This window comes from Oncorhynchus tshawytscha, unplaced genomic scaffold (genome assembly GCF_018296145.1).
Source record: "Oncorhynchus tshawytscha isolate Ot180627B unplaced genomic scaffold, Otsh_v2.0 Un_contig_1722_pilon_pilon, whole genome shotgun sequence".
Classification (NCBI taxonomy): Eukaryota; Metazoa; Chordata; class Actinopteri; order Salmoniformes; family Salmonidae; genus Oncorhynchus; species Oncorhynchus tshawytscha.
The window spans coordinates 62,367-87,500 of record NW_024609278.1 but is presented as its reverse complement, the minus strand read 5'-3'; the positions used below and the strand labels follow the sequence as shown (position 1 = coordinate 87,500).

The 25,134-nt window shown below is 47.1% G+C and overlaps 1 pseudogene; it reads left to right on the top strand.

Annotated features, from left to right (window-relative positions):
• The first annotated feature begins 18,916 nt into the window (after positions 1-18,916).
• The window catches only part of LOC121844529, a 35,443-nt pseudogene continuing 29,225 nt past the window's right edge, over positions 18,917-25,134 (top strand).

Genomic DNA, 25,134 nt, shown 5'->3' with positions numbered 1-25,134 from the left:
GTGAGTCAAAGGTCAAAGGAGTCAAAGGTCAAATCCATCGGAGGACATCAGGCCTAGGAGTCAGGCTGAGTGTCCTAGAAACAGCATCGCTAGAGGACATTCTATGTTCCTTAGGAGTCAGGCTGGAGTGTCCTAGAAACAGCATCGCTAGAGGACATTCTATGTTCCTTAGGAGTCAGGCTGGAGTGTCCTAGAAACAGCATGTCATTCTATGTTCCTTAGGAGTCAGGCTAGAGTGTCCTAGAAACAGCATCATTATAGGACATTCTGTGTTCTATAGAAAAATACCTGGCTAATAACTAGGATCTAGCCTGATCTGAGATCTGTACCGATTATATAGCTCTGAGACCAGCAGGCTAATAAATATGACCTAGCCTGATCTGAAATCTGTACAGATTATATAGATCTGACACCAGCAGGCTAATAAGTAGGAACTAGCCTGATCTGAGATCTGTACAGATTATATAGCTCTCCAAACTAGACCAGCAGGCTAATAACTAGGATAACTTGTGTGTGTGTGTGTGTGTGAGAGAGAAAAAGAGAGCGAGAGAGACAGACAGACAGACACAGTCCTCGTCATCTTGCCCAGTGATCTCCACATTGTAAGACTGACCCTCTCCTTGACAGCATGTTATTCTGTTCTGATGTTCTGATTATACCTGGCCCCCTCATGACTGTGTGTGTGTGTGTGTATAGGTGGGTGGGTGGATGGACCTGTGACCCAGATAATCCCAGATTGAAGGGTGGAGTAGGAATGGATATTTTCAGGGTGTGTGTGTGAGAGTGCGTAATCAGTGTGTGTGTGTGTGAGAGTGCGTAATCAGTGTGTGTGTGAGGGAGTGAGTAATCAGTGTGTGGTGTTTTCCAGAGACTACCTCACAGGGTGGATCCCTGTTCTGTGGACGTGTACCAAATGGCACCCTAATTCCCTACATAGTGCACTACTTTTGACCAGAGCCCTATGGGTAGTGCACTACTTTAGACCAGAGCCCTATGGGTAGTGCACTACTTTAGACCAGAGCCCTATGGGTAGTGCACTACTTTAGACCAGAGCCCTATGGGTAGTGCACTATATAAGGAATAGGGCTCCATCTGGGATACGGACCCTGTTAGGATGATGACGATGATGCCGAGGCTTCCAAATATGCCAGTCTTACTCTAAATACAAGCACTGTTCTGGTGGACTCTGGGATTGATTTGAAGTCCAATCTAAGGACTATGGACCGAATTAAAATCAAATCAAATTTGAATTGTCAAATACAAACATTTAGCAGATGTTGTTGATGAGGGTGTAGCGAAATGCTTTGTGTTCCTAACTCCAACAGTGCAGTCATATCGAACAGTTCACGACAATACACACACATCGAAAAGTTAAATAATGGAATTAAGAAATGTATAAATATCAGGACGAGCAATATCAGAGTGGCCTTGACTAAAATACAGGAGAATAGAGTACAGTATTTAAATATGAGATGAGTAAATATAAATAAATAAAATGATAATGTCAGAAGATGGCCAGACTACATAATTCACTGGCTTCAGTTGAACAGATGGAGAGACTGGACATAATGATGGGTCATCTTTAGACTGGACATAATGATGGGTCAGGATAATGATGGGTCATCTTTAGACTGGACATAATGATGGGTCATCTTTAGACTGGACATATACTATTACAGGATAATGATGGGTCATCTTTAGACTGGACATTTAGACTGGACATTACAGGATAATGATGGGTCATCTTTAGACTGGACATTTACCATTACAGGATAATGATGGGTCATCTTTAGACTGGACATAATTACAGGATAATGATGGGTCATCTTTAGACTGGACATAATGGATAATGATGGTCATCTTTAGACTGGACATAATTACAGGATAATGATGGGTCATCTTTAGACTGGACATAATGATGGGTAATGATCATTTTAGACTGGATAATGATGGGTCATCTTTAGACTGGACATATACTATTACAGGATAATGATGGGTCATCTTTAGACTGGACATAATGATAATGGGTCATCTTTAGACTGGACATTTACCATTACAGGATAATGATGGGTCATCTTTAGACTGGACATATACTATTACAGGATAATGATGGGTCATCTTTAGACTGGACATATACAGTCATTACAGGATAATGATGGGTCATCTTTAGACTGGACATAGAGCATTACAGGATAATGATGGGTCATCTTTAGTCTGGACATAGAGCATTACAGGATAATGATGGGTCATCTTTAGTCTGGACATTTACCATTACAGGATAATGATGGGTCATCTTTAGACTGGACATAGAGCATTACAGGATAATGATGGGTCATCTTTAGACTGGACATATACTATTACAGGATAATGATGGGTCATCTTTAGACTGGACATATACTATTACAGGATAATGATGGGTCATCTTTAGTCTATGTGGGCCTGTCACAGTTGGGGGTTTGGCACAGAATGATCACAACCTTTTCACACTCCCATCAAGTTCTCAGTACTTTAATAACAACGGGGGCTAATGATCGCTGATAATGGGGGCTTTAAGGTCGATTTGTGGTCCCAGTCCGTGCCTGAATGGATGGACAGGGTTTTAAAAAAGTATAATTTAACAAGGCAAGTGGTGTAAGAACACATTTTTATTTACCAAATGACGGACCTACCCGGACCAAACCCCGATCCAACCCAGACCCAACCCAACCCAGACCCAACCCAGACCAAACCCCGACCAAACCCCCAGACCCAACCCAGACCAAACCCAGACCAAACCCAGACCCAACCCAGACCCAACCCGGACCAAACCCAGACCCAACCCGGACCAAACCCGGACCAAACCCAGACCAAACCCAGACCAAACCCAGACCAACCCAGACCAAACCCAGACCAAACCCAGACCAAACCCAGACCCAACCCAGACCAAACCCAGACCAAACCCAGACCAAACCCGGACCAAACCCGGAAAACCCAGACCAAACCCGGACCCAACCCAGACCAAACCCGACCAAACCCGGACCAAACCCGCAACCCGGACCAAACCCAGACCAAACCCAACCCAGACCAACCCAGACCAAACCCGACCAAACCCAGACCAAACCCTGACTTCAAACCCGATGTCTAAACCCTGAGACCATAACCCTGTCTTCTCTGGACCATGTCCAGACAGTTATAACTTCTGTCTTCCAGACTGAGAACCTGATGTCCAGACAGTTATATCTTCTGTCTTCTCTACCATGTCCAGACAGTTATATGTCCAGTCAGTTCTGTCTTCTCTACCATGTCCAGACAGTTATAACTTCTGTCTTCTCTACCATGTCCAGACAGTTATAACTTCTGTCTTCTCTACCATGTCCAGACAGTTATAACTTCTGTCTTCTCTACCATGTCCAGACAGTTATAACTTCTGTCTTCTCTACCATGTCCAGACAGTTATAACTTCTGTCTTCTCTACCATGTCCAGACAGTTATAACTTCTGTCTTCTCTACCATGTCCAGACAGTTATAACTTCTTCTGTCCAGACTCTACCATGTCCAGACAGTTATAACTTCTGTCTTCTCTACCATGTCCAGACAGTTATAACTTCTGTCTTCTCTACCATGTCCAGACAGTTATAACTTCTGTCTTCTCTACCATGTCCAGACAGTTATAACTTCTGTCTTCTCTACCATGTCCAGACAGTTATAACTTCTGTCTTCTCCATGTCCAGTCACCATGTCCAGACAGTTATAACTTCTGTCTTCTCTACCATGTCCAGACAGTTATAACTTCTGTCTTCTCTACCATGTCCAGTCAGTTATAACTTCTGTCTTCTCTACCATGTCCAGACAGTTATAACTTCTGTCTTCTCTACCATGTCCAGTCAGTTATAACTTCTGTCTTCTCTACCATGTCCAGACAGTTATAACTTCTGTCTTCTCTACCATGTCCAGACAGTTATAACTTCTGTCTTCTCTACCATGTCCAGACAGTTATAACTTCTGTCTTCTACCATGTCCAGACAGTTATAACTTCTGTCTTCAGTTATACCATGTCCAGACAGTTATAACTTCTGTCTTCTCTACCATGTCCAGACAGTTATAACTTCTGTCTTCTCTACCATGTCCAGACAGTTATAACTTCTGTCTTCTCTACCATGTCCAGTCAGTTATAACTTCTGTCTTCTCTACCATGTCCAGACAGTTATAACTTCTGTCTTCCTACCATGTCCAGACAGTTATAACTTCTGTCTTCTCTACCATGTCCAGACCATAACTTCTGTCTTCCCTAGTCCAGACAGTTATAACTTCTGTCTTCTCTACCATGTCCAGACAGTTATAACTTCTGTCTTCTCTACCATGTCCAGACAGTTATAACTTCTGTCTTCTCTACCATGTCCAGTCCACAGTTATAACTTCTGTCTTCTCTACCATGTCCAGTTATAACTTCTGTCTTCTCTACCATGTTATAACTTCTGTCTTCCCTACCATGTCCAGACAGTTATAACTTCTGTCTTCTCTACCATGTCCAGACAGTTATAACTTCTGTCTTCTCTACCATGTCCAGACAGTTATAACTTCTGTCTTCTCTACCATGTCCAGACAGTTATAACTTCTGTCTTCTCTACCATGTCCAGACAGTTATAACCATGTGCAGACAGTTATAAGCAGTGTTCCCCTTCTTTAGTCATCAGCTGTCATCACCGCCCTTCACTGTCAGAGAGAAACCCCTTGACTTGGACACTGTTTATTGTACTGCGCTGTTTCCTGGCAACATGACGTGCGTGTGTGTATGTGTGTGTGTGCAAAGTGGAGGCCAAGGAGAGTTAGTGTGGAGAGAGAGAGGGGAGGGGAGGGGGGGGGGGGGGGCAATGAAAGTTAGTGTGGAGAGAGAGAGGGAGGGGGGGGGGCCTACAGCAGCACCTAGATCTTCGGCACAGATTCTGTCAGACCTGGGCCCTGACAGTAAATCTCTGTAGGACAAAAATAATGGATTTCCAAAAAGGTCCAGTTGTCAGGACCACAAATACAAATTCCATCTAGACACCGTGGCCCTAGAGCACACAAACAAATGATACATATCTCTGCCTAAACATCAGCGCCACAGGTAATTTCCACAAAGCTGTGAACGATCTGAGAGACAAGGCAAGAAGGGCATTCTATGCCATCAAAAGGAACATAAAATTGTACATACCAATTAGGATCTGGCTAAAAATACTGGAATCAGTTATAGAACCCATTGCCCTTTATGGTTGTGAGGTCTGGGGTCCGCTCACCAACCAAGAATTCACAAAATGGGACAAACACCAAATTGCGTCTCTGCATGCAGAATTCTGCCATTACATCCTCTGTGTACAACGTAAAACACCAAATAATGCAGAGCAGAATTAGGCCGATACCCACTAATGATCACAATCCAGAAAAGAAACATTAAATTCTACAACCACCAAGAAAGGAAGCGATTCACAAACCTTCCATAACAAAGCCAAAACCTACAGAGAGAGGAACCTGGAGAAGAGTCCCCTAAGCAAGCTGGTTCTGGGGCTCTGTTCACAAACACAAACAGACCCCACAGAGCCCCAGAACAGCAACTCAATTAGACCCAACCAAATCATGAGAAAACAACAAGAGAATTCCTTTACACATGGGAAATAATTTGTCAAAACTGACTAGACACCAAAACAGACAGAAAGGGGGAAGGACCTAGCTGAATCTGTCCAATAAGAAATGAGAGTCCCAGAAGAGTCCCGTAGCAACCTGGAGAAGAGTCCCCTAGTAACCTGGAGAAGAGTCCCGTAGCAACCTGGAGAAGAGTCCCGTAGCAACCTGGAGAAGAGTCCCGTAGCAACCTGGAGAAGAGTCCCGTAGCAACCTGGAGAAGAGTCTCGTAGCAACCTGGAGAAGAGTCCCCTAGCAACCTGGAGAAGAGTCCCGTAGTAACCTGGAAAAGAGTCCCGTAGCAGCCTGGAGAAGAGTCCCCTAGTAACCTGGAGAAGAGTCTGGTAAGCATGCTGGTTCTGGGGCTCTGTTCACAAACACAAACAGACCCCACAGAGCCCCCAGGACAGCAACACAATTAGACCCAACCAACCAAACCATGAGAAAACAAAAAGATAATGACTTTACACATAGTTGCTGCTGTTGCTGCATAGGAAAACAGAGCAAACTAGAATGATATTTGGCCCTAAACAGAGAGTATATAGTGGCAGAATACCTGATCACTGTGACTGGCCCAAACTTAAGGAAAGCTTTGACGATGTACAGACTCAGTGAGCATAGCCTTGCAGTAGGCAGACTTGGCTCTGAAGTCTGCCTAGGCTATGTGCTCACTGCCCACAAAATGAGGTGGAAAATGAGCTGCACTTCCTAACCTCCTGCCACATGTATGACCATATTAGAAACACATTTCTCTCAGATTACACAGACCCATAAAGAGTTCAAAAACAAACCCAATGTTGATAAACTCCCAGATCTCCTGGGTGAAATACCACAGTGTGCCATCATCCCATATCTACTGGGTGAAATACCACCGTGTGCCATCATCCCAGATCTCCTGGGTGAAATACCACAGTGTGCCATCATCCCAGATCTCCTGGGTGAAATACCACAGTGTGACATCATCCCATATCTACTGGGTGAAATACCACAGTGTGCCATCATCCCATATCTACTGGGTGAAATACCACAGTGAGCCATCATCCCAGATCTACTGGGTGAAATACCACAGTGTGACATCATCCCCCATCTACTGGGTGAAATACCACAGTGTGACATCATCCCATATCTACTGGGTGAAATACCACAGTGTGACATCATCCCATATCTACTGGGTGAAATACCACAGTGTGACATCATCCCAGATCTACTGGGTGAAATACCACAGTGTGACATCATCCCATATCTACTGGGTGAAATACCACAGTGTGACATCATCCCAGATCTACTGGGTGAAATACCACAGTGTGACATCATCCCATATCTACTGGGTGAAATCTATCTGGGTGAAATACGCTGCCTGCACCCGCATGCCCGACTCACAGTGTGACATCATCCCAGATCTACTGGGTGAAATACCACAGTGTGACATCATCCCACATCTACTGGGTGAAATACCACAGTGTGACATCATCCCTTATCTACTGGGTGAAATACCACAGTGTGACATCATCCCATATCTACTAGGTGAAATACCACAGTGTGACATCATCCCTTATCTACTGGGTGAAATACCACAGTGTGCCATCATCCCTTATCTCCTGGGTGAAATACCACAGTGTGACATCATCCCTTATCTACTCGGTGAAATACCACAGTGTGACATCATCCCTTATCTCCTGGGTGAAATACCACAGTGTGACATCATCCCATATCTACTGGGTGAAATACCACAGTGTGACATCATCCCATATCTACTGGGTGAAATACCACAGTGTGACATCATCCCACATCTACTGGGTGAAATACCACAGTGTGACATCATCCCATATCTACTGGGTGAAATACCACAGTGTGACATCATCCCACATCTACTGGGTGAAATACCACAGTGTGACATCATCCCACATCTACTGGGTGAAATACCACAGTGTGACATCATCCCTTATCTACTGGGTGAAATACCACAGTGAGCCATCATCCCACATCTACTGGGTGAAATACCACAGTGTGACATCACAGAAAGCAACATCTGTGACCTGTTGCCACAAGAAAAGGTCAACCAGTGAAGAACAAACACCATTGTAAATACAACCCATATTTATGTTTATTTATTTCCTGTTTGTATTTGAACTATTTCCACATAATATGACATTTGAAATGTCTTTATTAATTTGGAGTTTAATGTTTATATCAGGAATCAAGGTAAGACCCAGGTGCAGACTGTGTGAAGTAACAATGTTTATAGTAACAACAGGGGCAGGCAAACGAAAGGTCAAGGCAGGCAGGGGGTCGGTAATCCAGAAGTGGAGGAAAGGTACAGGACGGCAGGCAGGCTCAGGGTCCGGCGGGCGAGTACAGGGCCAGGACAGTCAAGGGTCAAAAACCAGAAGGACGAGAAAAAGAGGGACTGGGGAAAAACAGTAGCTGAGACAAAACGCTGGTTGACTTGAACAAACAAGACAAACTGACACGGACAGAAAACACCGGTATAAATACCCAGAGAATACCCCCCCCGTCACCTGGCGTTCCACCTGGGGCGGATACCTAGTTGACTGGGGTGCCGGCGGTGAAAGTCAGCGATGAGGGCCGGGTCCAGGATGTCTTTAGCGGGGACCCAGCACCTCTCCTCCGGACCGTAACCCTCCCAGTTAACCAGGTACTGGAAACCCCTGCCCCGTGGTCGAACCCTCAGGATGCGTCTCACTGAGTACGCTGACAATCGATGACAAGGGTTGCCCAAAATTACAGCCTAGAAACAGAAGACAAGGGGCAGTCAGACATGGTTTTAACTCTAGACACAGAAAAGGTAGGAAAATTACAGAAGGTACGGGGCAACAGAGGAGAAACAGTAGAGGGGCTAATGATCTTGGAGCGGGGGATGAAGGTCTCGGCTTCGAGGGTTGTGTGGCCGCCGCACTATAGCGGCGTGCCAGCGCCTCAGGCTTGACCTTCTTGGATACCGGTCGGGGCTGCGGAAGCGAAGTGGCCCGGGCCTCACTGAACCCCTCCCAGAGGTCCTGGTACTCTGCAGAGCTGGCAGAGAGGTCCAGGGGAATCTCCAAGCCCCCAGGAAGACGTCCAGGGGCGGGCAGGGCTGACTTTAGCCAATGAGTGTGGCAGGACAGGCTACAGCCCACGATGGCACCAGTAGTCCAGTCAATGGAGGGAATGTGTCGCTGGAGCCAAGAGAATCCCAATACCACGGGAGCCTGCAGAGACTCAACCAGCAGGAATTGGATCGTCTCGCTGTGGTTGTCTGGTGGGTAACCCGGCCTATAGAGCGCCCGTCCAGTGCTGTAACCAATGGCAATGGAGAGGGGTTGAGTGGGGAAGCCCAGCTCATGTGCCAGGGTAACGTCCATGAGACTCACATTGGCACCCCGAGTCGATGAGTACCTGGAAAGAGTTGGTCGCCCCACAGCAGGGTGGCATGGAGAGGGGGGTGAGTAAGGGGAGAAGAACCATTATCTTTAAGACCCAGCAGTGTACTCACTCCACCGAATGAGCTGGGTCTCTTGAAGGGACAGGTAGACACAAAATGACCGGCAGTGTTGCAATACAGACAACTCTTGGTCTCAAGTCTGCGTACACATTCGGCTGGGGACAGCCTAGCCCTGCCGAGCTGCATCTGCTCGGGAAGAGGTGAATTGGCAGTCTCCGGAGGATCTTGGATTGACTCGGGTAAGCTCGGATCCTCTCGGGACGTAGACACTGGGGACTTCCGGAGTTCATCAGATGCAAGGTGGGATCCCTGAGTGAGAGATTGGGACCCCAATCGAACCTCTTCTCCCTCCTACATTCCCGTAGCCGACCATCGATCCGGATGGTTAAGGCGATGAGTGACTCGAGATCTGTTGGCAGTTCTTGGGCTGCCAGCTCATCCTTTACCTCCTCCGATAATCCGTGCAGGAACGTTTCGAACAGCGCTTCTGGGTTCTAGGGACCCTCCGCTGCTAGCGTGCGGAACTTCATCGCATAGTCTACCACACTGAGGGAGTCCTGCTGAAGGTGGAGTAACTTCCGGGTTCATAGTCTACCACACTGAGGGAGTCCTGCTGAAGGTGGAGTAACTTCCGGGTTCATAGTCTACCACACTGAGGGAGTCCTGCTGAAGGTGGAGTAACTTCCGGGTTCATAGTCTACCACACTGAGGGAGTCCTGCTGAAGGTGGAGTAACTTCCGGGTTCATAGTCTACCACACTGAGGGAGTCCTGCTGAAGGTGGAGTAACTTCCGGGTTCATAGTCTACCACACTGAGGGAGTCCTGCTGAAGGTGGAGTAACTTCCAGGTTCATAGTCTACCACACTGAGGGAGTCCTGCTGAAGCAACTTCCAGGTTCATAGTCTACCACACTGAGGGAGTCCTGCTGAAGGTGGAATAACTTCCGGGTTCATAGTCTACCACAATGAGGGAGTCCTGCTGAAGGTGGAGTAACTTCCGGGTTCATAGTCTCCCACAATGAGGGAGTCCTGCTGAAGGTGGAGTAACTTCCAGGTTCATAGTCTACCACACTGAGGGAGTCCTGCTGAAGGTGGAGAACTTCCGGGCAGCCTCTCTCCCAGACACCAGAGCCTCGAAACCTTCTCATCTCCACCACGAATACCTCCAGACTGAGGCAGACGGTGGACTGTTGCCCCCACACCGCCGTGGCCCAGGCGAGTGTCCTCCCGGACATCAGCGTAATAATGTACACTATCTTCAAGCGGTCCGAGGGGAACGAAGAAGGCTGCCGCTCGAAAACGAGGGAGCACTGCAAGAGAAAGGCCCGGCAGGTTCTGGAATCTCCATCGTATCGCTCCGGCGGAGGTAAGCGGGGTTCTCGGGAAACTGGGGTGACGGAGCCGCTACCAGCCGGGTTACTGAGGGGATGGGAGATTACCGTCGTGGTAGTTTGCCCTGTAGGCAACCCACGGAATTGCTCCCGCATTGCGTCCAAGGCTAGGTTGTGACGTATGGACACGGCCTGGAACCCTTCCATCAGACCGCAAAGCAACTCCTCGTGCCTACCAATGGTGGGTCCTTGGGAGGAGATGGCGTTGCAGAGCTGGTCCTAGTCTGCTGGCTCAGTCATGGCCAGTTAGAAACTATCAGGAATCAAGGTAAGACCCAGGTGCAGACTGTGTGATGTAACAATGTTTATAGTAACAACAGGGGCAGGCAAACGGCAGGTCTAGGCAGGCAGGGGGTCGATAATCCAGAAGTGGAGCAAAGGTACAGGATGACAGGCAGAGTGGTCAGGGTGGGGGGGGGGGGGTACAGGGTCAGGCAGAGTGGTCAGGGGGGGATACAGGGTCAGGCAGAGTGGTCAGGCAGGCTCAGTCTGCAGCACCCGGCCTCACCCTACTAGAATCCGAAGTCAAATGTCTGCTGTTTGCTGATGATCTGGTGCTTCTGTCACCAACCAAGGAGGGCCTACAGCAGCACCTAGATCTAATGCACAGATTCTGTCAGACCTGGGCTCTAACAGTAAATCTCAGTAAGACCAAAATAATGGTGTTCCAAAAAGGTCCAGTCACCAGGACCACAAATACAAATTCCATCTAGACACTGTTGCCCTAGAGCACACAAAAAACTATACATACCTTGGCCTAAACATCAGCGCCACAGGTAACTTCCACAAAGCTGTGAACGATCTGAGAGACAAGGCAAGAAGGGCATTCTATGCCATCAAAAGGAACATAAATTTCAACATACCAATTAGGATCTGGCTAAAAATACTTGAATCAGTCATAGAGCCCATTGCCCTTTATGGTTGTGAGGTCTGGGGTCCGCTCACCAACCAAGACTTCACAAAATGGGACAAACACCAAATTGAGACTCTGCACTCAGAATTCTGCAAAAATATCCTCCGTGTACAACGTAGAACACCAAATAATGCATGCAGAGCAGAATTAGGCTGATACCCACTAATTATCAAAATCCAGAAAAGAGCCGTTAAATTCTACAACCACCTAAAAGGAAGCGATTCACAAACCTTCCATAACAAAGCCATCACCTACAGAGAGACGAACCTGGAGAAGAGTCCCTAAGCAAGCTGGTCCTGGGGCTCTGTTCACAAACACAAACACACCCTACAGAGCCCCAGGACAGCAGCACAATTAGACCCAACCAAATCATGAGAAAACAAAAAGATAATTACTTGACACATTGGAAAGAATTAACAAAAAACAGAGCAAACTAGAATGCTATTTGGCCCTACACAGAGAGTACACAGCGGCAGAATACCTGACCACTGTGACTGACCCAAAATTAAGGAAAGCTTTGACTATGTACAGACTCAGTGAGCATAGCCTTGCTATTGAGAAAGGCCGCCGTAGGCAGACATGGCTCTCAAGAGAAGACAGGCTATGTGCTCACTGCCCACAAAATGAGGTGGAAACTGAGCTGCACTTCCTAACCTCCTGCCCAATGTATGACCATATTAGAGAGACATATTTCCCTCAGATTACACAGATCCACAAAGAATTCGAAAACAAATCCAATTTTGAAAAACTCCCATATCTACTGGGTGAAATTCCACAGTGTGCCATCACAGTAGCAAGATTTGTGACCTGTTGCCACGAGAAAAGGGCAACCAGTGAAGAACAAACACCATTGTAAATACAACCCATATTTATGCTTATTTATTTTATCTTGTGTCCTTTACCATTTGTAAATTGTTAAAACACTGTATATATATAATATGACATATGTAATGTCTTTATTGTTTTGAAACTTCTGTATGTGTAATGTTTACTGTTAATCTTTATTGTTTATTTCACTTTATATACTCACTTTATATATTTCTACCTCACTTGCTTTGGCAATGTTAACACATGTTTCCCATGCCAATAAAGCCCTTGAATTGAATTGAATTGAGAGAGAGAGAGAGAGAGAGAGAGAGAGAGAGAGAGAGAGAGAGGGGGGGAGAGAGAGAGAGGGGGAGAGAGAGAGAGAGAGAGAGAGAGAGAGAGAGAGAGGGGGGACAGTTAAACAAAAACAACCACACAGACCTCATCATTTTCTTATTATATAGTGAGGAGAGCTGTAATGACTAATCATCTGTTATTATATAAAGAGCTGTAACCATCTGTTATTATATAGTGAGGAGAGCTGTAATGACCATCATCATTTTCTGTTATTATATAGTGAGGAGAGCTGTAATGACTAATCATCTGTTATTATATAGTGAGGAGAGCTGTAATGACTAATCATCTGTTATTATATAGTGAGGAGAGCTGTAATGACTAATCATCTGTTATTATATAGTGAGGAGAGCTGTAATGACTAATCATCTGTTATTATATAGTGAGGAGAGCTGTAATGACTAATCATCTGTTATTATATAGTGAGGAGAGCTGTAATGACTAATCATCTGTTATTATATAGTGAGGAGAGCTGTAATGACTAATCATCTGTTATTATATAGTGAGGAGAGCTGTAATGACTAATCATCTGTTATTATATAGTGAGGAGAGCTGTAATGACTAATCATCTGTTATTATATAGTGAGGAGAGCTGTAATGACTAATCATCTGTTATTATATAGTGAGGAGAGCTGTAATGACTAATCATCTGTTATTATATAGTGAGGAGAGCTGTAATGACTAATCATCTGTTATTATATAGTGAGGAGAGCTGTAAATCAAATCAAATCAAATCAAATTTTATTTGTCACATACACATGGTTAGCAGATGTTAATGCGAGTGTAGCGAAATGCTTGTGCTTCTAGTTCCGACAATGCAGTAATAACGAGCAAGTAATCTAACTAACAATTCCAAAAAAAACTACTGTCATACACAGTGTAAGGGGATAAAGAATATGTACATAAGGATATATGAATGAGTGATGGTACAGAGCAGCATAGGCAAGATACAGTAGATGATATCGAGTACAGTATATACATATGAGATAAGTATGTAAACCAAGTGGCATAGTTAAAGTGGCTAGTGATACATGTATTACATAAGGATGCAGTCGATGATATAGAGTACAGTATCAACGTATGCATATGAGATGAACAATGTAGGGTAAGTAACATTATATAAGGTAGCATTGTTTAAAGTGGCTAGTGATATATTTACATCATTTCCCATCGATTCCCATGATTAAAGTGGCTGGAGTAGAGTCAGTGTCATTGACAGTGTGTTGGCAGTAGCCACTCAATGTTAGTGGTGGCTGTTTAACAGTCTGATGGCCTTGAGATAGAAGCTGTTTTTCAGTCTCTCGGTCCCAGCTTTGATGCACCTGTACTGACCTCGCCTTCTGGATGGCAGCGGGGTGAACAGGCAGTGGCTCGGGTGGTTGATGTCCTTGATGATCTTTATGGCCTTCCTGTAGCATCGGGTGGTGTAGGTGTCCTGGAGGGCAGGTAGTTTGCCCCCGGTGATGCGTTGTGCAGACCTCACTACCCTCTGGAGAGCCTTACGGTTGAGGGCGGTGCAGTTGCCATACCAGGCGGTGATACAGCCCGCCAGGATGCTCTCGATTGTGCATCTGTAGAAGTTTGTGAGTGCTTTTGGTGACAAGCCGAATTTCTTCAGCCTCCTGAGGTTGAAGAGGCGCTGCTGCGCCTTCCTCACGATGCTGTCTGTGTGAGTGGACCAATTCAGTTTGTCTGTGATGTGTATGCCGAGGAACTTAAAACTTGCTACCCTCTCCACTACTGTTCCATCGATGTGGATGGGGGTGTTCCCTCTGCTGTTTCCTGAAGTCCACAATCATCTCCTTAGTTTTGTTGACGTTGAGTGTGAGGTTATTTTCCTGACACCACACTCCGAGGGCCCTCACCTCCTCCCTGTAGGCCGTCTCGTCGTTGTTGGTAATCAAGCCTACCACTGTTGTGTCGTCCGCAAACTTGATGATTGAGTTGGAGGCGTGCATGGCCACGCAGTCGTGGGTGAACAGGGAGTACAGGAGAGGGCTCAGAACGCACCCTTGTGGGGCCCCAGTGTTGAGGATCAGCGGGGAGATGTTGTTGCCTAGATGTTACCCAGTTGCCTACCCTCACCTATGGTGTTGAATGCCTGGGGAACAGCATTCTCACATAGGTATTCCTCTTGTCCAGATGGGTTAGGGCAGTGTGCAGTGATGCATCGGATGTGAGTGCTTCATGATGACGGGCGGTAGTCGTTTAGCTCAGTTACCTTAGCTTTCTTGGGAACAGGAACAATGGTGGCCCTCTTGAAGCATGTGGGAACAGCAGACTGATATAGGGATTGATTGAATATGTCCGTAAACACACCGGCCAGCTGGTCTGCGCATGCTCTGAGGGCGCGGCTGGGGATGCCGTCTGGGCCTGCAGCCTTGCGAGGGTTAACACGTTTAAATGACTTACTCACTTCGGCTGCAGTGAAGGAGAGACCGCATGTTTCCGTTGCAGGCCGTGTCAGTGGCACTGTATTGTCCTCAAAGCGGGCAAAAAGTTATTTAGTCTGCCTGGGAGCAAGACATCCTGGTCCGTGACTGGGCTGGGTTTCTTCCTGTAGTCCGTGATTGACTGTAGACCCTGCCACATACCTCTTGTGTCTGAGCCGTTGAATTGAGATTCTACTTTGTCTCTGTACTGGCGCTTAGCTTGTTTGATAGCCTTGCGGAGGGAATAGCTGCACTGTTTGTATTCAGCCATGTTACCAGACACCTTGCCCTGATTAAAAGCAGTGGTTCGTGCCTTCAGTTTCACACGAATGCTGCCATCAATCCACGGTTTCTGGTTAGGGAATGTTTTAATCGTTGCTATGGGAACGACATCTTCAACGCACGTTCTAATGAACTCGCACACCGTATCAGCGTATTCGTCAATGTTGTTGTCTGACGCAATACGAAACATCTCCCAGTCCACGTGATGGAAGCAGTCTTGGAGTGTGGAGTCAGCTTGGTCGGACCAGCGTTGGACAGACCTCAGCGTGGGAGCTTCTTGTTTTAGTTTCTGTCTGTAGGCAGGGATCAACAAAATGGAGTCGTGGTCAGCTTTTCCGAAAGGGGGCGGGGCAGGGCCTTATATGCGTCGCGGAAGTTAGAGTAACAATGATCCAGGGTCTTTCCACCCCTGGTTGCGCAATCGATATGCTGATAAAATTTAGGGAGTCTTGTTTTCAGATTAGCCTTGTTAAAATCCCCAGCTACAATGAATGCAGCCTCCGGATAAATCGTTTCCAGTTTGCAGAGAGTTAAATAAAGTTCGTTCAGAGCCATCGATGTGTCTGCTTGGGGGATATATACGGCTGTGATTATAATCGAAGAGAATTCTCTTGGTAGATAATGCGGTCTACATTTGATTGTGAGGAATTCTAAATCAGGTGAACAGAAGGATTTGAGTTCCTGTATGTTTCTTTCATCACACCATGTCACGTTGGCCATAAGACATACGCCCCCGCCCCTCTTCTTACCAGAAAGATGTTTGTTTCTGTCGGCGCGATGCGTGGAGAAACCCGCTGGCTGCACCGCTTCGGATTGCGTCTCTCCAGTTAGCCATGTTTCCGTGAAGCAGAGAACGTTACAGTCTCTGATGTCCCTCTGGAATGCTACCCTTGCTCGGATTTCATCAACCTTGTTGTCAAGAGACTGGACATTGGCAAGAAGAATGCTAGGGAGTGGTGCACAATGTGCCCGTCTCCGGAGTCTGACCAGAAGACCGCTTCGTTTCCCTCTTTTTCTGAGTCGTTTTTTTTTTTTTTGGTCGCTGCATGTGATCCACTCGGTTACACTGGTTGTAAGGCAGAACACAGGATCCGCGTCGCGAAAAACATATTCTTGGTCGTACTGATGGTGAGTTGACGCTGATCTTATATTCAGTAGTTCTTGTCGGCTGTATGTAAAGAAACCTAAGATGACCTGGGGTACTAGTGTAAGAAATAACACGTAAAAAACAAAAACTGCATAGTTTCCTAGGAACGCGAAGCGAGGCGGCCATCTCTGTCGGCGCCGGAAGTATTTACAAATGATTAGTCATTTGTAATGACTAATCATCTGTTATTATATAGTGAGGAGAGCTGTTGCAGAAGTTTGAATATGTGGGTTTGAATACATTATTCGTTATTCGTATATGCTTAGTTCAAACTCCACTTCTGCTCTGTGCTGCCATCTTGTGGGATACTGTGATCGCACATCATCGTCAGGCTCCTGTTGACTAGACACCAAAACAGACAGAAAAGGGGGACCACCTACCTGAATCTGTCCAATAAGAAACTCTTGTTTCCGTTGCAATAACACTTTCAGTTGCCAAAACATTTTGCTACTATGTGCACTAATGATCTGTTCATGAACTAATGTGTCCCCTGCTCCCTGTAGCCTCCAATCTCCTTCATCCTATTGGATTGTGGCTCCACACGCCCATGAAGACTGCCTGACCGCTATTCATTTAGGACCCAGGCAGTCTTCACGGCTGTGTGGAGCCACTCTCCAATAGAATGAGAGAGGTTGGAGGCTACAGGCATCCTCTACTGACGGGATGAGGTCAATATCCTTCCAGGATACCGGGGCCAGGTCGATTAGAAAGGCCTGCTCGCTGAAGTGTTTTAGGGAGCGTTTGATAGTGAAAAAGGTAACCTAATTGATGTTTCTATAACTCCCCTGAATGCTATTACCAGCAGTATCATGCGCCTATCAACCTGAGTTATCCTGTTAGCATTGAGACGGTTTGCCCTAGTAGGAGTAGTGTGAGTCATTGGCTGTTAAAACCTCTACAGGATCCGTGGGTCCCCCCCGCGGGACGGTTGAACTAACGTGCGCTAATGTGATTAGCATGAGGTTGTAAGTAACAAGAACATTTCCCAGGACATAGACATATCTGATATTGGCAGAAAGCTTAAATGATTGTTAATCTAAATGCGCTGTTCAATTTACAGTAGCTATTGCAGTGAAAAAAATGCCATGCTATTGTTTAGGAGAGGGCACAACAACATAACAACTTGTATCACGACAACTGGTTCGATACATTCACCTCTGAAGGTAAATTGTGTACTTGCAGTCAATAATCTGGCTCTGATTTGTCATCCTGAGGGTCCCAGAGATAAAAATGTAGCATAGTTTTGTTTGATAAAATCCATTTTTATATTCAAATGTATGAACTGAATTATACAATTTTACCAGCCACCTGGGCCGTTGTAATCGACTTCAGTGGGCACGCCGGAGAAATGTGCTCTGTACGGATGAATCCCAGTTTCAGCTGTACGGGGCAGATGGCAGACAGTGTGTATGTCAACGTTGTGAACGGAGTTCTCCATGGTGTCGGTGGGGTTATGGTATGGGGAGGCATAAGCTACGGGCAACGAACACTTTGCATTTTATCGTTGGCAAATTGAATGCACAGAGATCCTAGGTCCATTTTCGTGCCATTCATCCGCCGCCATCACCTCCTGTTTCAGCATGATAATGCACGGCCCCATGTCGCAAGGTAAAATAGGCCACATCAACACACGTAGCCTAAGAAACAAGGTTCATGAAATTTGATAACTTGCTATTAAAAGTGAACATTAATAAAATAATATCTGAACTCACATCATTCCTTTGAAGACACAGTGGTAGCAATACATGGTTATAACATCTACAGAAGAGACAATTATGTAGCTTCTCTACAGTAGAGGGAGGGGTTTTGTCCTACCCTGTTGTTCATTTGTCAGCTGTTACAGCTTACAGTTCATATTTCAGGAAAAATAGGTGTACACATGTGTATGTGTGTGTGAATGGGAATCAATTGTTGGTATATAGTAAGACATCGCTGTGTGTGTGTGTGTGTGTGTGTGTGTGTGTGTGTGTGTGTGTGTGTGTGTGTGTGTGTGTGTGTGTGTGTATGTGTGTGTGTGTGTGTGTGAATGGGAATCAATTGTTGGTATATAGTAAGACATCGCTGTTTGTGTGTGTGTGTGTGTGTGTGTGTTTTATTTGTGCTATATGAACATTTTATGGAGAAAAAAACCCATTGAAGTTTGCACTACTACACACACCATAATACTTTGAATCCTGCTCATCTTTACCTTGCATCCTCTGTTGCTGCATGCATGCTCTCTCTCCTCACCCCTGCTCCTGATGCTGTCGCTTAGCAACGCATATTCCAAGTGATGTGCAAAAACAAACAACAAGAGGAGATTGAGAAGAAGAAGAGAACCGTAAACATCGGTTTATATATTTTGTATGTTTTTTTTTTTTTAGGGTCAGTGAAGTTAGCTAGGTAAATCTCTGCGTTATTTGATCAAACCTGTTCTGTTGCAGTCACAGCTCCTTGCTATGGTCGCTATAATGTCCGGCAGATGGCGCTGTTAGAAAGAGAAGGGGCCAGTGGCTCTTTCATCAAGAATAGAAGAAGGAGTGGGAGACAAAAAAGAAAGGAGGCCGGACCCGACACAAAACATAACGCACACCGATAGCAGTAGAGGGTCCATAAATGGACATCAAATAAACAGATAGCGAGTTTGTTCACGGAATTTAATCCCGTTGAGAGCAGGTCATGCTGTTCTCGCAAAGGTAATGAGCCGTAAAGCCCTTGGGTTTCGGCTTAGCAGCGCCCACAAACTGCAGCGAAACTGGAATGATTGGCAGCCCAGGTTGGTATCGCGCCACGGGGGGAGACGGTCTAAAAGAGAACGGGGATCCGCTGGGCCTAACCTCATTTAGCTACTCAAGACACTTTGGTTCCCACACCTTAGGGAAATGGCTTGATAACAGTAGTTAGCCAGCAAACAAGTAAGCTAACGCTCAACGCTTGATAACGTTATCCAAACTAGCTATCAAGGCTAACCAACATTTTCCGCATTTTATTCCGGCTCAAAACAACCTGCCGCATTGCTATGCTTTCCTCGTGTTTAGGTATACATGGCTAGCTAGCTAACCTGGTAAGAGAAGCCAATGATTGGAAGCTATTTCGGTAACAGTGGAAGTGGTGTTAGCTAGCTATTGCTAGTTGTTTATTACTATTTATTAGCCAATATTCATTGTCACTGAGATGACATGTTTAAACTTCACTTGGTAGCCAGCTAGTTTAACGTCAGTTAACTCAAAAGCGCACATCGTGGCAGCATATGATGTTAGCTAACTAACTAGCAGCTAACTACGGCTAGTGTTCGTCAGCTAGGTGGTAACTTTCTTCACCTTTTTGTCCCCAGAGCTTGTTAGATAGATAGCTACAATACCAGTCGTTGGTTGGTTGTGTTTTAGATAACTAACTCGGGATCCGGGAACAGTAAAGTGTGATTTGACATCAAATAGTAACGTAAAGTGTGGAAACGGTTGGCTTTCTAACGGTTGGCTTTCAAACGGTTGGCTTTCTAACGGTTGGCTTCCTTCTAACGGTTGGCTTCCTTCTAACGGTTGGCTTCCTTACGGTTGGCTTCCTAACGGTTGGCTTCCTTACGGTTGGCTTCCTCACGGTTGGCTTCCTAACGGTTGGCTTCCTCCTAACGGTTGGCTTCCTCACGGTTGGCTTCCTAACGGTTGGCTTCCTAACGGTTGGCCATCAGTCAACAATGATGAGCTAGATAACCTCGGCTTGACAGTTGATATTGGCTACCTAGTTATCGCTCAAACAGTTAACCAGGCAGAAGAGCGCTGACTAACTAGCTGCTGGGGTTTTTAACGCTTGCTAACTGATTGCTAACCTGCTAGCTTTACTAGTTTTGCGCGGTACCACCCTTGACCAGTAAACGAAAGCGATTTAGCAATGCTGTCAGCGGTTTGAATTGCACAGGGACATCAATAAAGTGCATTATGCAAGTTAATCAGTTCCTGATCAAAGAGAGGGAGGTGGTGCTAAAACATTCCTTCAGTTGAGACCTCCACCTCCCTCCATTTGACGGTTCTGTTCAGACAATTGCTCATAGTCTTATAGAAACTATTCTACCGAGCTGTAAATGAGCTAGAATCATTTCTCAATCCATGTATCCAGTATCCAGTTGTTAAATCCTAGACTTGTAAACCAGATTGGGGTGAGATTGTCAAACTGTGGGGAGTGTATCCATATAAGTTATGATTGGGTGGAAAGGTTGCTGGATCGAATCCCCAAGCTGACAATGTAAAAACCTGGCCTTCTGCCCCTAAACAAGGCAGTTAACCCACTGTTCCCCGGTAGGCCGTCGTTGTAAATAAGAATTTGTTCTAAACTGATTTGCCTAGTTAAATAAAATGTAAAAAATGATGAACCACAGTCGTTTAGCATCGATCAAGTACAAGTTGCCCTGACTGTCTTCCCTGGGGGATTTCACTGACTGTGTGTTTGTGTCTTGCCCCCCTGTGTCTGCTCCTCTGTCCGCCGGCTTCAGAGGCGACAGCGTGTCAGCAGCTAGCCAGGACGGTGTGAAGTGCATCGCCACCAGAGACCTGGGTCCAGCTGCAGCAGCTGTATACGACCCAACAGCAGTGGGAGTAGCAACCTCGGACCGGCCTGTCTCCCCACCTCTCCTACAGAATGATGCCTTCCCAGACACCGCAGACACACTGGACGAAGGGGGTGGGTGTTACTATCTACTGTCTGCAACATGTTGGGGTGGGTGTGGGCTGGTGTTGGGTGCTACTGCCTGTCTGCAGCATGTGGGTGTGGGCTGGTGTTGGGTGCTACTGCCTGTCTGCAGCATGTTGGGGTGGGTGCTACTGCCTGTCTGCAGCATGTTGGGGTGGGTGCTACGGCCTGTCTGCAGCATGTTGGGGTGTGAGTGGGGTTGGTGTGGGCTGGGGGTGGGTGCTACGGCCTGTCTGCAGCATGTTGGGGTGTGAGTGGGCTGGGGATGGGTGCTACTGCCTGTGGGCTGGGGGTGGGTGTGGGCTGGGGATGGGTGCTACGGCCTGTCTGCAGCATGTTGGGGTGTGAGTGGGCTGGGGATGGGTGCTACTGCCTGTCTGCAGCATGTTGGGCTGGGGGTGGGTGTGGGCTGGGGATGGGTGCTACTGCCTGTCTGCAGCATGGTGGGGTGTGGGCTGGGGAAGGGTGTGGGCTGGGGATGGGTGCTACTGCCTGTCTGCAGCATGTTGGGGTGTGAGTGGGCTGGGGGTGGGTGTGGGCTGGTGTTGGGTGACACCGCCTGTCTGCAGTTGGTGTGGGCATGTTGGGGTGTGGGCTGGGGAAGGGTGTGGGCTGGGGTTGGGTGCTACTGCCTGTCTGCAACATGTTGGGTGTGGGGGTGGGTGCTACTGCCTGTCTGCAACATGTTGGTGTGGGCTGGTGTTGGCTGCAGCATGTTGGGGTGTGGGCTGGTGTTGGCTGCAGCATGTTGGTGTGGGCTGGTGTTGGCTGCAGCATGTTGGGGTGTGGGCTGGTGTTGGCTGCAGCATGTTGGTTTGGGCTGGTGTTGGCTGCAGCATGTTGGGGTGGGCTGGTGTTGGCTGCAGCATGTTGGGGTGGGCTGGTGTTGGCTGCAGCATGTTGGGGTGGGCTGGTGTTGGCTGCAGCATGTTGGTGGGACTGTTGTGATTTAAGCTACGACTGTTACGCGGGTCTCACTGTAGGCAGACCTGCTACCCATCGCTCTAAAGAGTAAAAGGGGATTCGTAACAGGCCTGCCGACCCAGGCAGGGGTGCTGTGTATTATAGTAGCCTGGTTCAGGCCTGCCGACCCAGGCAGGGGTGCTGTGTATTATATATAGTAGCCTGGTTCAGGCCTGCCGACCCAGGCAGGGGTGCTGTGTATTATATATAGTAGCCTGGTTCGGGCCTGCCGACCTAGACAGGGGTGCTGTGTATTATATATAGTAGCCTGGTTCGGGCCTGCCGACCCAGGCAGGGGTGCTGTGTATTATATATAGTAGCCCGGTTAGCAGAGACCAGGCTTGGGTTGTTATGGGGTCAGGTTAGCAGAGACCAGGCTTGGGTTGTTATGGGGTCAGGTTAGCAGAGACCAGGCTTGGGTTGTTATGGGGTCAGGTTAGCAGTAAACGCTGACACACCTGACAGAGGCTGTGTGTGAAATTACACCCTATTCTCTATATAGTGTACTACTTTAGATCAGGGCCCAATGGCACCCTATTCCCTATGTGTATTACATAGTCACTTCACCCCTACCTACATGTATAAATGACCTGTACCCCAGCACGCTGACTCAGTACTGGTACCCCATGTATATAGCCTCCACACTGACTCAGTACTGGTACCCCCTGTATATAGCCTCCACACTGACTCAGTACTGGTACCCCCTGTATATAGCCTCCACACTGACTCAGTACTGGTACCCCCTGTATATAGCCTCCACACTGACTCAGTACCGGTACCCCCTGTATATAGCCTCCACACTGACTCAGTACTGGTACCCCCTGTATATAACCTCCACACTGACTCAGTACTGGTACCCCCTGTATATAGCCTCCACACTGACTCAGTACTGGTACCCCCTGTATATAGCCTCCACACTGACTCAGTACTGGTACCCCCTGTATATAGCCTCCACACTGACTCAGTACTGGTACCCCTGTATATAGCCTCCACACTGACTCAGTACCGGTACCCCCTGTATATAGCCTCCACACTGACTCAGTACTGGTACCCCCTGTATATAACCTCCACGCTGACTCGGTACCGGTGCCCCCTGTACATAGCCTCCACGCTGACTCGGTACCGGTACCCCCTGTATATAACCTCCACATTGACTCAGTACCGGTACCCCTGTATATAACCTCCACATTGACTCAGTACCGGTACCCCTGTATATAACCTCCACACTGACTCAGTACCGGTACCCCCTGTATATAACCTCCACATTGACTCAGTACCGGTACCCCTGTATATAACCTCCACATTGACTCAGTACCGGTACCCCCTGTATACAACCTCCACATTGACTCAGTACCGGTGCCCCCTGTATACAACCTCCACATTGACTCAGTACCGGTACCCCCTGTATATAACCTCCACATTGACTCAGTACCGGTACCCCCTGTATACAACCTCCACATTGACTCAGTACCGGTACCCCCTGTATATAACCTCCACACTGACTCAGTACCGGTACCCCCTGTATACAACCTCCACATTGACTCAGTACCGGTACCCCTGTATATAACCTCCACACTGACTCAGTACCGGTACCCCCTGTATACAACCTCCACATTGACTCAGTACCGGTACCCCCTGTATATAACCTCCACATTGACTCAGTACCGGTACCCCCTGTATATAGCCTCCACACTGACTCAGTACCGGTACCCCTGTATATAACCTCCACACTGACTCAGTACTGGTACCCCCTGTATATAACCTCCACACTGACTCAGTACTGGTACCCCCTGTATATAACCTCCACACTGACTCAGTACCGGTACCCCCCACATGTATATAACCTCCACACTGACTCAGTACCGGTACCCCTGTATATAACCTCCACACTGACTCAGTACCGGTACCCCCTGTATATAACCTCCACATTGACTCAGTACCGGTACCCCCTGTATATAACCTCCACACTGACTCAGTACTGGTACCCCCTGTATATAACCTCCACACTGACTCTGTACCGGTACCCCCTGTATATAGCCTCCACACTGACTCAGTACCGGTGCCCCCTGTATATAGCCTCCACACTGACTCAGTACCGGTACCCCTGTATATAACCTCCACACTGACTCTGTACCGGTACCCCCTGTATATAGCCTCCACACTGACTCAGTACCGGTACCCCCTGTATATAACCTCCACATTGACTCAGTACTGGTACCCCCTGTATATAGCCTCCACACTGACTCTGTACCGGTACCCCCTGTATATAGCCTCCACACTGACTCAGTACCGGTACCCCTGTATATAGCCTCCACACTGACTCAGTACCGGTACCCCCTGTATATAACCTCCACATTGACTCAGTACTGGTACCCCCTGTATATAACCTCCACACTGACTCAGTACCGGTACCCCCTGTATATAACCTCCACACTGACTCAGTACTGGTACCCCCTGTATATAACCTCCACACTGACTCAGTACCGGTACCCCTGTATATAACCTCCACACTGACTCAGTACTGGTACCCCCTGTATATAACCTCCACACTGACTCAGTACCGGTACCCCTGTATATAACCTCCACACTGACTCAGTACTGGTACCCCCTGTATATAACCTCCACACTGACTCAGTACCGGTACCCCCTGTATATAACCTCCACACTGACTCAGTACCGGTACCCCCTGTATATAGCCTCGTTGTTTATTGTATTTATTTTTTTACTTTTGTTTATTTGGTAAATCATTTCATTTCTTAACTCTTCTTGAACTGCACTGTTGGTTAAGGGCTTGTCAGTAAAGCATTTCACTGTGAGGTCTACACTGTTGGTTAAGGGCTTGTAAGTCAGCATTTCACTGTGAGGTCTACACTGTTGGTTAAGGGCTTGTAAGTAAGCATTTCACTGTGAGGTCTACACTGTTGGTTAAGGGCTTGTAAGTCAGCATTTCACTGTGAGGTCTACACTGTTGGTTAAGGGCTTGTCAGTAAAGCATTTCACTGTGAGGTCTACACTGTTGGTTAAGGGCTTGTCAGTAAAGCATTTCACTGTGAGGTCTACACTGTTGGTTAAGGGCTTGTCAGTAAAGCATTTCACTGTGAGGTC